At 42.6% G+C, this 16,608-nt stretch overlaps 1 protein-coding gene across 5 annotated transcripts in view; it reads right to left on the bottom strand.

The window, feature by feature from the left end:
* The window catches only part of NBEA (neurobeachin), a 975,192-nt gene that overhangs the window by 340,692 nt on the left and 617,892 nt on the right, over window positions 1–16,608 (bottom strand). The gene's annotated exons all lie outside the window — the stretch shown is intronic.

Raw genomic sequence — 16,608 nt, 5'->3', positions numbered from 1 at the left:
GATGGCCATTCTGACAGGTGTGAGATGGTACCTCATTGTTGTTTTGATTTGCATCTCTCGGATGATTAGTGACTTTGAGCATGTTTTCATATGTCTCTTGGCTTTGAATGTCCTCTTTTGAAAGGTGTCTATTTAGATCCTTTGCCCATTTTTTGATTGGATTGTTTATCTTCTTTTTGTTAAGTTGTATGAGTTCCCTATAAATTTTGGAGATTAAGCCCTTATCAGATATGACGTTGGCAAATATGTTTTCCCACAAGGTGGGTTTTCTTGTTGTTTTGTTGATGTTTCTTTTGCTGTGCAGAAGCTTTTTATTTTGATGTAGTCCCATTTGTTCAGTGTCTCTTTAGTTTCAACTGCCCTAGGAGCTGTATCAGTGAAGAAATTGCTTTGGCATATGTCTGAGATTTTGCTGCCTTTGGATTCTTCTAGAATTTTTATAGTTTCCTGTCATACATTTAAGTCCTTTATCCATTTTGAGTTTATTCTTGTGTATGGTGTAAGTTGGTGGTCTAGCTTCATTTTCTTGCATGTATCTGTCCAATTTTCCCAACACCATTTATTGAAGAGACTATCTTGGCTCCATTGTATGTTCTTACCTCCTTTGTCAAATATTAATTGAGCATATTGGTATGGGCTGATTTCTGGACTCTCTATTTTATTCCACTGATCTATATGTCGATTCTTGTGCCAGTACCAGGCAGTTTTGAGAACAGTGGCTTTATAATACAGCTTGATATCTGGTATTGAGATCTCACCTACTTTGTTCTTTCTCAGGATCGCTGCAGCTATTCGGGGTCGTTTTTTATTGCAGATGAATTTTTGGAGAGTTCGTTATAGATCTTTGAAGTAGGCCATTGGTATTTTAATGGGAAGTGCGTTGAATTTATAGATTGCTTTGGGTAGTACGGACATTTTAATGATGTTGATTCTACCAATCCAAGAACATGGTATGTTTTTCCATCTCTTTATGTCTTCCTCTATCTCTTTTTTCAATGTCCTGTAGTTTCCTGAGTAGAGGTCTTTCACCTCTTTAGTTAAGTTTATTCTTAGGTAGCTTAATTTTTTTGGTGCGAAGGTAAATGGGATTGTTTTTATAATCTCTCTTTCTGAAAGTTCACTATTGGTGTATAGAAATGCCTCAGATTTCTTGGGGTTAATTTTGTATCCTGCTACATTGCCAAATTCATGTATTAAGTCTAGTAGTTTTTTGATGGAGTCTCTAGGGTTTTGTAGGTATAATATCATGTCGTCTGCAAATAAGGACAGTTTTACTTCTTCTTTTCCAATTTGGATGCCTTTTATTTCTTCTTCTTGTCTAATTGCAATGGCTAATACTTCCAGGACTATGTTGAACAGGAGTGGTGAGAGTGGGCATCCCTGTCTTGTTCCTGTTCTTAGGGGAAATGGTGTTAGATTTGTCCATTGAGTATGATGTTGGCTGTGGGCCTGTCATATATGGCTTTTATTATGTTGAGGTATGATCCTTCTATTCCCACCTTGCTGAGAGTTTTTATCAAAAATGGGTGTTGGATTTTGTCGAATGCTTTTTCTGCATCAATTGATATGACCATGTGGTTTTTTTCTTTCAATTGGTTTATGTGATGTATCACGTTTATTGATTTACGGATGTTGTAACATCCCTGCATTCCTTGGATAAATCCTTCTTGGTCATGGTGTATGATCCTTCTGATGTACTGTTGGATCTGATTTGCTAAGATTTTGTTGAAGATTTTGGCATCTATGTTCATGAGGGATATTGGCCTGTAATTCTCTTTCATTGTGTTGTCTTTACCTGGTTTTGGTATTAGGGTGATGCTGGCTTCATAGAATGAGCTTGGAAGTGTTCCTTCCTCTTGGATTTTTTGTAGTAGTCTGAGGAGGATAGGTTTTAGCTCTTCCTTGAAAGTTTGGTATAACTCCCCTGAGAAGCCATCTGGTCCTGGGCTTTTGTTTGCTGGAAGCTTTTTGATGACTGCTTCAATTTCTTCCATAGTTATTGGCCTGTTGAGATTTTTAGATTCTTCCTGATTGAGTTTTGGAATGCTGTATTTTTCTAGAAATTTGTCCATTTCCTCCAGGTTGTCTAGTTTTTTGGAGTAGAGTTGTCCATAATATTGTTTAACAATCATTTGTATTTCTATGGGGTCTGTTGTTATTTCGCCTCTATCGTTTCTGATTTGGTTTATTTGGGACCTCTCTCTTTGCTTCTTGGTGAGCCTGGCTAGAGGTTTGTCAATCTTGTTTATCCTTTCAAAGAACCAGCTCTTGGTTTCATTGATTTTATGTATTGTTTTTTTGGTCTCTATGTCATTGATTTCTGCTCTAATCTTTATTATCTCCTTCCTTCTGCTCACTCTGGGGTTTTCTTGTTGCTCTCTTCCTAATTCTTTGAGTTGAAGGGTTAGATGATTTACTACCATTTTTTCTTGTTTTTTGAGATAGACCTGCAGAGCTATAAACTTCCCTCTCAGGACTGCTTTCATTGTGTCCCATAGTTTTGGATTGTTGTGTTTTCATTGTCATTAGTGTCCAGGATGTTTTTAATTTCTTCTTTGATCTCATTGGTAACCCAATCAATATTTAATAACATGCTATTCAGCTTCCAAGTGTTTGAGTATTTTGGGTTGTTTTTGTTGTAGTTTATTTCTAACATTATGCCATCGTGGTCTGAGAAGAAGCTTTTTATGATTTCAATCTTCTTGAATTTGGGGAGACTTTGCTTGTGACCCAATATGTGGTCTATTTTTGAATATGTCCCATGAGCACCTGAGAGGAATGTATATTCCATGTCTTTGGGGTGAAGTGTTCTAAAGATGTCAATTAAGTCCATCTGATCTAGTGAGTCATTTAGGATTGCTGTTTCTTTGCTGATTGTTTGTCTAGCGAACTTATCCAGTGATGTCAGTGGTGTGTTAAAGTCCCCTACTATGATTATATTGTTGTCGATCTCTCCTTTGATATCTTCCAGGAGTTTTTTTATGAATTTGGGTGCTCCTGCATTGGGTGTATATATGTTTACCAGAGTTATATCTTCTTGTTGTATTGATCCCTTTAGTATTATGAAGTGGCCTTCCTTTTCTCTGGTTATGGCCTTCACTTTGAGATGTATTTTGTCCGATATAAGTATTGCTACCCCAGCTTTCTCGAAAAATGATTTCTATGTGACATTGTCACTATCATGTCAGGCTAGATTAATAAATACTAGTAGACTTCAGCATTTATAGACTGTATCTGTCTATACCTACGTATTTTGTAGACTAACCCTGTGACCCTTACTTCTCTCTTCATAAAACATCTGTCCCTGCCCTGACTTGTGTTTCTCAGTGGTTAGAGCGTTAGCCTGTGCACCAAAGGGTGGTGGGTTTGATTCCTGGTGAAGGGCACATGTTTGGATTTCAGGTTCAGTGCCCCAGAGAGGTTGGGAGGTAACCAATCAATGTGTCTCTCTCACATCAATGTTTTTCTCACTCTCTCTCTCTCTCTCCCCCTCCCTACTTCCCATCCACTCTCTAAAAATCAATGGAGATAGAGAAAAATGGCGACCAGCAGGAAGGTAGGGAGGGAGAGAGTGTGAGAGTGCAAGGAAGTGATAGAGGAGTGTGTGGACATGTGTGGTGTGTGTGTATGAGCTAGGGACAGTTAGACACTGCAGGTCTTCTAACGGGCTGCTAAACCCAGCAGTCTTAGGCGGTGGAGTCCCGCTCCTGGTGCGGACACTCCTGGGTGGCCAGCACAGGCACAGGGACCACGCCATCTTGGGAAACAGAGCTGCTTCAGACTAGGATCCTGGCCTCAGCACAACCCAGTCTGACCTCAGATGCATACCAGGACCCTGCAGCCACTGGGGACAGAGACCTGCTACCACAGCTACAGACCTTCGGACACCAAAAGTTCAGAAATCCCGGCGGCAGATCCGTGAGTAACAGAGCCCATCCCCCCTTCCCTCAGGCTCCAGGGCAGCGCCAGAGTAACTAACTGTTAGACCCACCCCTTGCCAGGGCCTCAGCGCTGCAGGAACTTTGGCCTGGAAGTGCTCGAGCACCTTGGAACTAATCCTGCACGCACTGCTGGCATCGGAGCCCTGGGCTGGGAGCAATCGCGCGAACCGCAATTTGTCCGCCTAGCACAGGCCCAGGGACCCCGTTTCTCTGGGCAGGAGGCAGCACCAAGCACCAGTGACTTGACTGTGTTTCTTATGACCTGCGCCTGAGATCCTGATTCCCTGTGCATTCATACTAAGAGCCAATGAATCCAATTCCTGGTGCAAGGGCATGCAGGGACCCTGATTCTCAAGGCAAGGTCGTGCGAAGCAACAGAGACTCCGATACTGGACTCTTGGGGAACTCTGATTCCTGGCGCAAGCTAGGGGGCTCTGGTTTTCAACATGCTCCAGGGGGGCCTCTATTTCAGCACAGTGCAGGCAGGGTCCCTAATTCTAAGGGCACGTGCGAGGCCACCTTGAGCGCTGGCAACACTGACACAGAGCAAGCCTGGTTCCCACCAACCAACAACAACCACACATCTTAGTGTCAGAGCTCTTCAGTGACACTAGGGTGGTGGGAGCCTCCCACTGCACACGGCCCAGGCCCAAGCAACTCGACCTTTGAACCATCAGGAGATAATCAGAATGAAGAGACAACACAACACCCAGAGGAAAGACAATGAGGAATCACCAAGAAAGGAAATTAATGAAGTTGAAGTGTGCAACATGACAGAAAAAGAATTCAGAATAATGGTTGTACAATTCATTCACCGGATGGATGAGAAAATCAACAACCTATGCAAGAATCAGGAAGAAATGAAAAGTGATATAGCTACAATCAAAAACACCATGGAAAGTTTCAACAGCACACTAGAAGAAGCAGAAGACCGAATTAGTGAGTTAGAAGATAAGGCAGAGAAACAAGCTCAATCTGAACAGCAACTGGAGAAAAAAATTAAAAAACAGGAGGAGAGCCTAAGGGAGCTTCAGGACAACATGAAACGAAGTAACATATGCATAATAGGGCTGCAAGAAGGACAAGAAGAGCAGCAAGGATTAGAAAATCTATTTGAAGAAATAATGACAGAAAACTTCCCAGATATGGGGAAGAAAAAAGTTACACAAGTCCAGAGTTCCAGGCAAGATGAACCCCAAAAGACCCACACCAAGACACGTCATAATAACGATGGCAAATGTACAAGACAAAGAGAGAATCTTAAAGACTGCAAGAGATTAACAGAGAGTTACCTACAAAGGATCCCCCATCAGATTATCAAACGATTTCTCAACAGAAACACATCAGGCCAGAAAAGAATGGATGGAAATTTACAAAGTGATGCAAAGCAAAGGACTGAATCCAAGAATACTCTATCCAGCAAGGCTATCATTCAAAATTGAAGGGGAAATAAGAAGCTAAACAGACAAAAAAAGGCTAAGGGAGTTCATCACCACCAAGCCAGCAATGCAAGAAATGCTAAAGGGACTGGCGTAAAAAGAAGAAATAAAAAGCCCAGAAAGAAAACAGCCACAAAAAAATAGAAATGGCTACAAACAAGTACCTTTCAATAATAACTTTAAATGTAAATGGACTAAATGGTCCAATCAAAAGACATTGAGTGGCTGAATGGATAAAAAAACATGACCCATACATTTGCTGTCTACAAGAGACCCACCTCATTAGAAGGGACTCACACAGACAGAGAGTGAAGGGATGGAAAAATATCTTTCAGGCAAATGGAAGGGAAAAAAAAAAAAAAAAAAGCAGGGGTAGCAATACTTATATCCGACAAAATAGACCTCAAAGTGAAGGCCATAACCAGAGATAAGGAAGGCCACTTCATAATACTAAAGGGATCAATACAACAAGAGGATATAACCCTGATAAACATATATGCACCCAATGCAGGAGCACCCACATACATAAGAAAACTCCTGGAAGATATCAGGGGAGAGATCGACAACAATACAATCATAGTAGGGGACTTTAATACACCACTGACATCACTGGATAAATCCGCTAGACAAAAACTCAGCAAAGAAACAGCAATCCTATGATGCAGCCACTATGGAAGGCAGTATGGAGGTTCCTCAAAAAATTGGAAATGGAACTCCCATTTGACCCTGTGATCCCACTTCTAGGAATATATCCCAAGAAACCAGAAACACCAATCAGAAAGGATATATGCACCCAGATGTTCATAGCAGCACAATTCACCATAGCTAAGATCTGGAAACAGCCTAAGTGCCCATCAGTAGATGAATGGATTAGAAAACTGTGGTACATCTACATGATGGAATACTATGCTGCTGTTAAAAAGAAGGAACTCTTACCATTTGCAACAGCATGGATGGAACTGGAGAGCATTATGCTAAGTGAAACAAGCCAGTCAATGAAGGAAAAATACCACATGATCTCATTCTTTCATGGATAATTAAGACCATTACAAACTTTTGAACAATAATAAATACAGTGGCAGAGCTGCCTCAAACTGATTGTCGGGCTTCAGTGGTAAGGCCAGGGAAGGTTGGGGGACAGGAGGGAGGGGAGTAAGAGATCAACCGAAGGACTTGTATGCATCCATATAACCATAACTAATGGACATAAGACACTGGGGGGTAAGGGAGGGCAGGGGCTTGTCAGGGGGAGGGGGGGAAGGACACATATGTAATACCCTTTGTAATGCTTTAAGCAATAAAATAAAAAAATAAAAAAAAAGAAACAGCAATCCTAAATGACTCACTAGATCAGATGGACTTAATTGACATCTTCAGAACACTGCACCCCACAGCCACAAAATATACGTTTTTCTCAAGTCCTCATGGGACATCTTCAAAAATAGACCACATATTGGGTCACAAACAAAGTCTCCCCAAATTCAAGAAGATTGAAATCATACCAAGCATCTTCTCAGACCACAATGGCATAATATTAGAAATAAACTACAATAAAAACAACCCAAAATACTCAAACACTTGGAAGCTGAATAGCATGTTATTAAATATTGATTGGGTTACCAATGAGATCAAAGAAGAAATTAAAAACATCCTGGAAACTAATGACAATGAAAACACAACAATCCAAAACCTTTGGGACACAATGAAAGCAGTCCTGAGAGGGAAGTTTATAGCTCTACAGGCCTACCTCAACAAACAAGAAAAAATGGTAGTAAATCATCTAACTCTACAGCTCAAAGAATTAGAAAGAGAGCAACAAGAAAAGCCCAGAGTGAGCAGAAGGAAGGAGATAATAAAGATTAGAGCAGAAATAAATGACATAGAGACCAAAAAATCAATACATAAAATCAATGAAACCAAGAGCTGGTTCTTTGAAAGGATAAACAAGATTGACAAACCTCTAGCCAGGCTCACCAAGAAGCAAAGAGAGAGGACCCAAATAAACAAAATCAGAAATGATAGAGGCGAAATAACAACAGACCCCATAGAAATACAAATGATTGTTAAAAAATACTATGAACAACTCTACTCCAACAAACGAGACAACCAGGAGGAAATGGACATATTTCTAGAAAAATACAACATTCCAAAACTCAATCAGGAAGAATCTAAAAATCTCAACAGGCCAATAACTATGGAAGAAATTGAAGCAGTCATCAAAAAGCTTCCAGCAAACAAAAGCCCAGGACCAGATGGCTTCTCAGGGGAGTTTTACCAAACATTCAAGGAAGAACTAAAACCTATCCTCAGACTACTACAAAAAATCCAAGAGGAAGGAACACTTCCAAGCTCATTCTATGAAGCCAGGATCACCCTAATACCAAAACCAGGTAAAGACAACACAAGGAAAGAGAATTATAGGCCAATATCCCTCATGAACATAGATGCCAAAATCCTCAACAAAATCTTAGCAAATCGGATCCAACAGTACATCAGAAGGATCATACGCCATGACCAAGTAGGATTTATCCCAGGGATGCCAGGATGGTACAATATCCGCAAATCAATAAACGTGATACATCACATAAACAAATTGAAAGAAAAAAACCACATAGTCATATCAATTAATGCAGAAAAATCGTTTGACAAAATTCAACACCCATTTTTGATAAAAACTCTCAGCAAGGTGGGAATAGAAGGATCATACCTCAACATAATAAAAGCCATATATGACAAACCCACAGCCAACATCATACTCAATGGACATAAACTAACACCATTTCCCCTAAGAACAGGAACAAGACAGGGATGCCCACTCTCACCACTCCTGTTCAACATAGTACTGGAAGTATTAGCCATTGCAATTAGACAAGAGGAAGAAATAAAAGGCATCCAAATTGGAAAAGAAGAAGTAAAACTGTCCTTATTTGCAGATGACATGATACTTTACATAGAAAACCCTAAAGATTCCATCAAAAAACTATTAGACTTAATAAAAGAATTCGGCAATGTAGCAGGATACAGAATTAACACCAAAAAATCTATTGCATTTCTATATACGAATAATGAACTTTCAGAAAGAGAGAATAAAAAAGCAATCCCATTTACCATCACACCAAAAAAATTAAGCTACCTAAGAATAAACTTAACTAAAGAGGTGAAAGACCTCTACTCAGAAAACTACAGGACGTTGAAAAAAGAGATAGAGGAAGACATAAAGAGATGGAAAAACATACCATGTTCTTGGATTGGTAGAATCAACATCATCAAAATGTCCATACTGCCCAAAGCAATCTATAAATTCAACGCACTTCCCATTAAAATACCAACGGCATATTTCACAGACCTAGAACGAACTCTCCAAAAATTCATCTGCAATAAAAAACGACCCCGAATAGCTGCAGCGATCCTGAGAAAGAACAAAGTAGGTGGGATCTCAATACCAGATATCAAGCTGTATTACAAAGCCACTGTTCTCAAAACTGCCTGGTACTGGCACAAGAATCGACATATAGATCAGTGGAATAGAATAGAGAGCCCAGAAATCAGCCCCAACCAATACGCTCAATTAATATTTGACAAAGGAGGCAAGAACATACAATGGAGTCAAGACAGTCTCTTCAATAAATGGTGTTGGGAAAATTGGACAGATACATGCAAGAAAATGAAACTAGACCACCAACTTACACCATACACAAAAATAAACTCAAAATGGATAAAGGACTTAAATATACGACGAGAAACCATAAAAATACTAGAAGAATCCAAAGGCAACGAAATCTCAGATATATGCCAAAGCAATTTCTTCACTGATACAGATCCTAGGGCAGTTGAAACTGAAGAGAAAATAAACAAATGGGACTACATCAAAATAAAAAGTTTCTGCACAGCAAAAGAAACATCAACAAAACAACAAGAAAGCCCACTACATGGGAGAACATATTTGCCAACATTATATCTGATAAAGGCCTAATCTCCAACATTTATAGGGAACTCATACAACTTAACAAAAGGAAGATAAACAATCCAATCAAAAAATGGGCAAAGGAACTAAATAGACACCTTTTAAAAGAGGACATTCAGAAAGCCAAGAGACATATGAAAACATGCTCAAAGTTGCTAATCATCCGAGAGATGCAAATCAAAACAACAATGAGGTACCATCTTACACCTGTCAGAATGGCTATCATCAACAAATCAACAAATGACAAGTGCTGGAGAGGATGTGGAGAAAAAGGAACACTTGTGCACTGCTGGTGGGAATGCAGACTGGTGCAGCCACTATGGAAGACAGTATGGAGTTTCCTCAACAAACTGGAAATGGAACTCCCATTTGACCCTGTGATCCCACTTCTAGGAATATATCCCAAGAAACCAAAAACACCAATCAGAAAGGATATATGCACCCCTATGTTCATAGCAGCACAATTCACCATAGCTAAGATTTGGAAACAGCCTAAGTGCCCATCAGTAGATGAATGGATTAGAAAACTGTGGTACATCTACACGATGGAATACTATGCTGCTGTAAAAAAGAAGGAACTCTTACCATTTGCAACGGCATGGATGGAACTGGAGAGCATTATGCTAAGTGAAATAAGCCAGTCAATGAAGGAAAAATACCACATGATCTCACTCATTCATGGATAATAGAGACCATTACAAACTTTTGAACAATAATAGATACAGAGGCAGAGTTGCCTCGAACAGACTGTCAAACTACAGCAGGAAGGTCGGGGAGGGTGGAGGGGGTAAGGGGGGTGGTAAGAGATCAACCAAAGGACTTGTATGCATGCATATGAGCATAACCAATGGACATAAGACACTGGGGGGTAGGGGAGGCCAGGGGATTGTCAAGGGCGGCGGAAAAAAAGGAGAAATATGTAATACTCTTTGTAATAATTTAAGCAATAAAAAAATATATTAAAAAAAATAAAATAAAAATCAATGGAAAAGAATATCCTCAGGTAGGATTAAAACAAAACAAGAAAACATCCCCTACTGTTGTACTACATTCAAAGTTTACGGTCACATTTGTAGACAGCTCTTTTAAAAGTGAATACTGATTTTAGGAAGACCAAGATGGTTGAGCAGGTAAATGAGGTACTCGCTGCCTCCCACAACTACATCAAAATTACAACTAAAATATGGAACAACCATTGTTTAGAACTGCCTGAAAACTGGCTGAATGGAAGTCCTACAACAAGAAAAGTAAAGAGTGAAGCACATTGAGACTAATAGGAAGGGCGGAGGTGTGGAACAGGCTGGTCCAACACCCACATGTGGCATTTTTAATGGGAGGGATATCTCAGCTGCAGAGGCCTCCCATAAGGAGCCAGGGATCCCAGCCACCCACCAGCACTCTTCCCTCCCCCGCCACCCCCACCCCCCCCCCGGGAATCAGTGCCAGGAAGTGAAGTTCCATAACTTTGGGCAATAAAAGCCAGTGGAGACTGTGGCTGAGTGACACAAAGGCTGCTGGAGAGCCAGGCAGTTCCTCTTAAAGGGCCCATGCATCAACTTACATGGACATGCTCCCTTTGAGCTCCAGTGCTGGGGCAATGGCTTGGCCAGATCCAGGAATATACAAGGAGGAAACAAGATTGTCTGGCATCGGAGCAAAAACTTGGGGGTGGCTTTCTCTCAGACAGGGGTGCTCACAGAGGTCATTGTTCCTATGCTGAGACCTCCCCAGGTGCAGAGCTGACTGGCAGCCATATCTCAGTTTCCATCAGCCTCAAGCACACTGCTCACTCTGCCCTAATTCCCTGAGATCCTCCCCCACTAGATTTGCAGCCACACCCAAGTAGTTTGTAGTGGCTTTTCCATATGAAATGGCCTGTCCTAGTTCAGGCTTCAGACTTCCTTAAATCTCTCAAACAAGCAGAAGCTGGAGTCAGCATACCCATACCTGTCAAATAAGAGGCCCCAAAACTGGCACTAGAACCAGACTGCCTTGCTTCACAGCTTGGCCTCACTTGGACACTTCTGAGCCCAACACAAATAACAGCCATCTGCAGATTGCTCTGTAGCTCCCCTAGGTGATCTCAGGCAGTGGCTGACTTTGTAACTCTTTGGAGGCTCTAGAGCTAGTGCACCCAGTAGATAGCTTCAGACCATACTAGATTAAAACTCTATGCATCCATGAGTGACACACTCAAGGGGCAGACTCAGTGAGCAACAAAGCCCCACTGAAGCAAGTCCTGTTCCATTTGGGGTATCTTCTGTACAGCAGCCCTTCCACTGTAGTTGCAGCTGGTCTCCACAGCCAATTGGCCTGGAGGTAAATTCCCCCCAGAAATGCCAATAGCAATCAAGGCTCAACTACAATAAGACTGTACACAGTCCACACAGGGGCACACCTAGAGTGCCCAGCTCAGGTGACTAGGGAGGCTGAGCCACTGGGCCCTATAAGACAACTACTACACAAGGCCATTCTATCAATTCCAGGAGAAATAGCAGCTCTACCTAATATATAGAAACAAACACAGGGAAGCAGCCAAAATGTAAAGCTAAAGAAACATGTCACAAATGAAAGAGCAGAAAAAATCTCAAGAAAAAATACTAAATGAAATGGAAGCAAATAAAGTATTAGATACAGAGTTCAAAACAATGGTTATAAGGATGCTCAAGGATCTTAATGAGAGCTTCAAGGGACGTAGTGAGAATTTCAAGGATCTTAGTGAGAATGTCAAAGACATGAAAAAGGACCAGTCAGAAATTAAGCATACACTAACTGAAATAAAGAATAATTTACAAGGATTCAATAGTAGAGGATTCTGAGAATCAAATCAAGGATTTGTAATATGAGGAAGCAAAAAACAGCCAATCAGAAGAGCAAAAAGAAAAAAGAATCCAAAAATATGAAGATAGTGTAACAACTTCAAGTGTACCAACATTTGAATTTTGGGGGTGCCAGAAAGAGAAGAGAGAGAGCAAGATATTGAAAACCTATTTGAAGAAATAATGACAGAAAACTTCCCCTACCTGCTGAAAGAAATAGATACACAAGTATAGGAAGCGCAGAGAGTCCCAAAACAAAGGGGAACCCAAATTGGTCCACACCAAGCACATCATAATTAAAATGACAAAGATTAAACACAAAGAGAGAATCTTAAAAGCAGCAAGAAAAAATCAGTTAGTTACCTACCAGGGAGTGCCCATTTGATTGTTAGCTGATTTCTCAACAGAGACTTTGTAGGCCAGAAGGAAGTGGCAAGAAATATTCAAAGTGATGAATAGCAAGGACCTACAACCAAGATTACTCTACTCAGCAAAGCTATCATTTAGAATTGAAGGTCAGATAAAGAGCTTCACAGACAAGAAAAAGCAAAAGGAGTTTACCACCACCAAACCAGTATTACATGAAATATTGAGGCATTCTTTAAAAAGAGAAAGAAGAATTAAAAGAAAAGAAGGAAGAGGAGGAGGAGGAAGAAGAAAAGGGAAAAACGATAAAAATATGAAAAATAAAATGGCAATAAATACATATTTATCAACAATTGAATCTAAAAATCAAAATAAACTAACAAGATATCAAATGAACAAAATAAACTGGTGAATAAAATAGAACCAGAGGCATGGGAACATGGAACAGAATGAGGACTCTCAGAGGGAAGGGTGAAGCCGGGGAGGGAGAGAGATTAACCAAAGAACTTATATGTATACTAGTGGCCCAGTGCACGAAATTCGTGCACAGAGGGAGGGGTTCCCTCAGCCCAGCCTGCAGCCTCTCCAACTGAGGACCCCTTGGGGGACATCCTTCTCACAATCTGGGACCACTGACTCCTAACTGCTCACCTGCCTCCCTGCCTGATTGCCCCTAACTGCCTCTGCTTGCCTGCCTGATCACCCCTAACAGCCCTCTCCTGCTGGCCTGATCTCACGCCCAATAGCCCGCCCCTGCCAGCCTGATCTCGCTCCTAACTGCCTTCCCCTGCCAGCCTGATCTCGCCCCCAAGTTCCCTCCCCTGCCAACCTGGTTGCTCCCAATGGCCCTCTTCTGCCGGCATGATCTCATCCCCAACTCCCCTCCCCTGCAGGCCCGGTTTCCCCAACAGCCCTCCCCTGCCGGCCTGATATCGCCCCCAACAGCTCTCTCCTGCCGGCCTGATCTCACCCCCAACTGCCCTCCCCTGCAGGCCTGATCTTGCCCCCAACTTCCCTCCTTTGCTGGCCAGTTTGTTTCTGATTGGTCAGTTCCTATGCCAGTCAGTGTCAAAAGCTCCACCTCCTAGGCAGCCATTTGCTCCTCATAGCACCCAAATTCTGTTCTGATTGGTCAGTTCCTATGCCAGTCAGCATCTCTGGGCCTATCAACGGGGCCTGATCAGAAAGGCGGAGCTGATCAGCAGCCCAGGTGGAGGCCTGGAGAGAAATGGAGGTGTGGCTGCTAGCAAGACTGGGAGAGAAAGAGAGAGGCAAGTGCTGATCAAAAGCTGCCACAGAGGCAACAGATCAGTCCCTGTTTCTCTCTTCAGGCCTCTCTCTGGCCCTGATTCGCAGTCCCCTCAGCAGACAGTGCTGGGGCACCACACCTGCAGGGGAAGCAGTCAGCACTGGGTTGCCATGGCAACCCAGTGCTGACTGCAGGACTGACTTCTGGTTGGTCGAGCCTCCGACCCAGAGTTTTTATATATTAGGATATGCTTTACCTATGGACACAGACAATAGGGTGGTGAAGCCTTGGGGCAGGGCAGAACCAGTTGGAGGTGGGCAATGGAGGGAAAAGAAGGGGGACATATATAATATTCTCTCAACAATAAAGATTTTTAAAATTAATAATAAAATTATATTTTACACAGAGTAAAAATAAATAAAACTGAACACTATGACTAAGCAGAGAATCAATATTTTAGGACAGTTTATAAGATATCTTAGACCTAAGGATTCCAAAAATAGTATGAATTAGGACTATGTAGGTATGAATAGGATCAGATCTGTGCAAAGACAAAACTGTTTAAAATTTATAGAAGTTAGAGGAGTCTTGACAGAGTGAACTGGTAGAGATTCAATTTTTAAATAATTTATTTCAAGCATAGTTTCATTGTTCTTTAGGAATTTTAACTTAATGTTATTTTGGGAATTTTGTTTATAAGCATAAATTAATGTTAATAATCACTCTAGTTACCATTAGAGGAGAGAAATATAAAGGAGTTATTATACCTATAGTATTAGTGGATTTTGCCTATAGTATTACTGGGCAGATATTATCACAAGAAACTCCAAGGTACTGGCCAAACTTTTATCAGGTAATTAATTACCTTAAGTGGGAACTAAGGACCAGAGAGTCTAAACTAAACTGTATAATTACTGAACATATTGAACATATGTAAATGAAGAATGGCAACACATTATCTAAAAAGATCAGAAATAATGTTTGTGAATTCTCTCTAGTTCTTCAGGATCAAGAATAAGACCAAGAAAAGAAAAAGCAAATCTGTGGGCAAAAGAAAATAATGTTTTTCATTTGCTTATATTTCCAAATGGCCTCAAATAAAATCTCTGAACTATTAAAACAAATCAAGAAACTAAAAAACCAAAAGTTGAATATTTACTTAGGAATTTGAGGCTAATCTGTGTTCCTAGATTTAGGATTAGTTTTAAATAGAAAAAAAAAAAAGGTTTCATAAAACAGAAATGTTAATAACGTAGGCATATCCAGGAATTGGTATTAGAATAACCTTATTAAACACTTTCTAGAAGAGGGAGAATAATGTATTATCTCTAATTTACAATTACCAGTAATATCATTTCTTCATAAAAGTAGAAGTCTCCAACTGGTAGAAATATCATTGGAGGCTTTCAATAGGAATGCCAGATCATTGCCAGCACACCTCTGGACACAGGAGTGCTATTTTGTAAACAGAATGATGAATATAATCCTACTCCTTTATGATGAATACTAGAGGCCCGGTGCACAAAAATTTGTGCACTGGGGGGGGGGGGGGAGGTCCCCCAGCCCGGCCTGTGCCCTCTCCCAGTCTGGGACCCCTAGGGAGATAACGACCTGCTGGCTTAGGCCTGCTCCTGGGTGGCAGAGGGCACGCGCAATCCCTAGGTGCAGCCCCTGGTCAGGCTCAGAGCAGGGCCTATTGGGGAGTTGGGGCGCCGCCTCCGTCATGCACAGAGCAGGGTGGATTGGGAGGTTGCGATGCCACCCTCAGTCACGCTCAGGGTAGGGCCGATTGGGGGGTTGGGGCACCGCCCCCATCACACTCAAGGCAGGGTCGATGAGAAGGTTGCGGCACCACCCCCTGTCATGCACAGAGCAGGGCCAATCGGGGGTTGGGGCACTGCCCCCTGTTACTCACAGAGCAGGGCCCATCAGGGGATTGAGGAGCTCCCCCCTGTCACTTACAGAGTAGGGCCGATAGGGGAGTTGGGGCACCGCCCCCTGTCATACACAGAGCAGGGCGGATCAGGGTGTTGGGGCGCTGCACCCTGTCACACTCAGGGCAGGGCCAATGGGGAGGTTATGGCTCTACCCCATTACACACAGAGCAAGGCCCGTGGAGGGGGGTTGGGGCGCCGCCCTCTATCACCCAGAGAGCAGGGCTGATCAGGGGGTTGGGGCGCTGCCACTCTCACACTCAGGGCAGGGCTGATGGAGAGGTTATGGCTCTACCCCGTCACACACAGAGCAGGGCCCGTGGGGGAGGGGGGGTTGGGGCACCCCACCCTGTCACACACAGAGCTGCAGGGCGATCAGGGGGTTGGGGAGCTCCCCCTTATCAGGCATAGAGCAGGGCTGATCAGGGGGTTGGGGCGCCTTCCCCTGTCATGAACAGAGCAGGGCAGATAGGGAGGTTGTGGCCCCGCCTCCTGTCACACACAGAGCCGCAGGGCAATCAGGGGGTTTGGGCGCTGCCCCCTGTCACGCTGATCCCGGTGCCAGGAGCCTCACTGCTCCGCTGATCCCGGTGCCAGGAGGCATATTACCCTTTGGGGGCCGACTGGTTTGCCCTGAAGGGTGTCCTGGATCAGGGTGGGGGTCCCCACTGGGGTGCCTGGCCAGTCTGGCTAAGGGGCTGAGGGCCATTTTCAGGCTGGTGGGTGACTGAAGCTCCCAACCGCTCCTTTTTTTCTTTTTATTCTGGGCCAGCTTTAGCTCTGAGGCCTCGCTACTGAAAGCAGGTTTCTGGCCTTTACCTTCTGTATTTGATACAATGTTGCGGTCCGGCTGGCTGAAGCCCGGCTGACTGAAAGCCGGTTTCTGGGGTTTTGTT

Source organism: Myotis yumanensis, unplaced genomic scaffold (genome assembly GCF_028538775.1).
Source record: "Myotis yumanensis isolate MYYU_CA2020_CCGP unplaced genomic scaffold, mMyoYum1.0.hap1 SCAF_3, whole genome shotgun sequence".
Taxonomy (NCBI): domain Eukaryota; kingdom Metazoa; phylum Chordata; class Mammalia; order Chiroptera; family Vespertilionidae; genus Myotis; species Myotis yumanensis.
The sequence above is the reverse complement of the archived record's forward strand: the minus strand, read 5'-3'. Positions and strand labels throughout refer to the sequence as shown.